Source organism: Octopus bimaculoides, chromosome 28 (assembly GCF_001194135.2).
Source record: "Octopus bimaculoides isolate UCB-OBI-ISO-001 chromosome 28, ASM119413v2, whole genome shotgun sequence".
In the NCBI taxonomy this organism is placed as follows: domain Eukaryota; kingdom Metazoa; phylum Mollusca; class Cephalopoda; order Octopoda; family Octopodidae; genus Octopus; species Octopus bimaculoides.
The window spans coordinates 5,874,496-5,875,916 of record NC_069008.1 but is presented as its reverse complement, the minus strand read 5'-3'; the positions used below and the strand labels follow the sequence as shown (position 1 = coordinate 5,875,916).

The window sequence follows — 1,421 nt, the reverse complement described above, 5'->3', positions numbered from 1 at the left end:
TTTGAATTCTCGTTTAAGTCTCGTTCACAAACACGAGATTTATTTGCTGCGGAATTAGTATCTCGACAAATCAATATGGTGTAGAAATAAATGACAAATTTTTTAGAAATCTTAAAATGTGAAATTTCTCCCGTTTGAATCTTTCTTTTATCCAATACATCTCAGAAAATGATAAAATATGAACCTTCTCCCGTTTCAATATCTTCCTTTATCAAATACATCTCAGAAATTTTCTGTAAGTGTTTAAACATAACATTTATGTATTTATTATTCGTTGTCTCAATTATTTAATATGAAAACAATTATGGTTTTCCCTCTTCAATGCCCGATTTTCTAGGGTTTTTTTTACATAGTAATCCTTCCATGGCCCTCTCACTTGTGATGCGAATTTTAATCTGCAATTCATTTTTCATTCAAACCTTTTTATCTTTATAATGTTTTCGCTTGTCATAGAATTCGTAGCAACACAGAAGACAACCTGTTTGTGATCGTTCGTCTGCTCAGGCAGCACTGTCTTCTGGCTACAAAATCTCTGTGAAGCTGCTATAAGGTTGCTTCACCAGCTTGAGACAGCACCCAAATTTACCTCTTTCGATTTTTGAAAATATGTTATCGTCTACTCTGTAGTGTAACGCGTAATTTTACACATTATGGAGGTGTAGATGTCTGTAAATATGTCGATATTACATAAAGTTGTGAAATGTAATTTTAATAACAAAAATTCAAAACGAAATTTCAGTTGTTCAGATAAATTTTTATAACTACAGCTAAATCCGTATAGGAATGTATAATAGTTAAGTTCTCACTCTCAAATATGAATTGTTTAAGTAACTTCTGTAGCTGATGCTGTTTTTCTGTTATTTCAGGATATTGGATGACTTCGTTATTCAAGAATTATATATTACCTCGGATTTATCATCTTTCAAAGATTAACAGCACGTGATAAAGAACAGATATTCCAATCATTATCATCGTTTAACGTCCGCCTTCCATGCTGGCATGGGTTGTCCGATTTGATAGGAGCTGGCCGGCAGAAAACTACACCAGACTTCTGTGTTTGTTTTGGCATGGTTCTTTATGGTTGGGTGCCCTTTCCAACACCAACCACCCTGCAGAAAAGATTTGAGTGCATTTTACGTGGTTTTTTTATAAATGTAAAGTAGAATTACTTGAAAATATTTTCTCTTAACTGAAATTAATAGCAAAATGTCTTTTGTTTTGCTGACTGCAATGTGTACAAGATGATTTTGAGTTCTAGTTAAAATTGGATTACAGCAGAGTTTGGAGCAGCTGCAGATATTAAAAAAGATTACAGATGGATAGAAATATAGCGGAGAAAATATTTGTTTAGAATCAATTATAAAGATATACAGAAACGAGAATATATTGAAGTGAGAGAAGAAAAATTATTTTAAAAAGAC

At 32.4% G+C, this 1,421-nt stretch overlaps 1 long non-coding RNA gene across 1 annotated transcript; it reads left to right on the top strand.

The window, feature by feature from the left end:
- Positions 1 to 44: 44 nt before the first annotated feature.
- LOC128251112 (uncharacterized) lies at positions 45 to 1,421 on the top strand. Its single transcript, XR_008266972.1, has 2 exons — positions 45 to 235; positions 867 to 1,421. It is a non-coding gene; the product is annotated as an uncharacterized LOC128251112 (long non-coding RNA).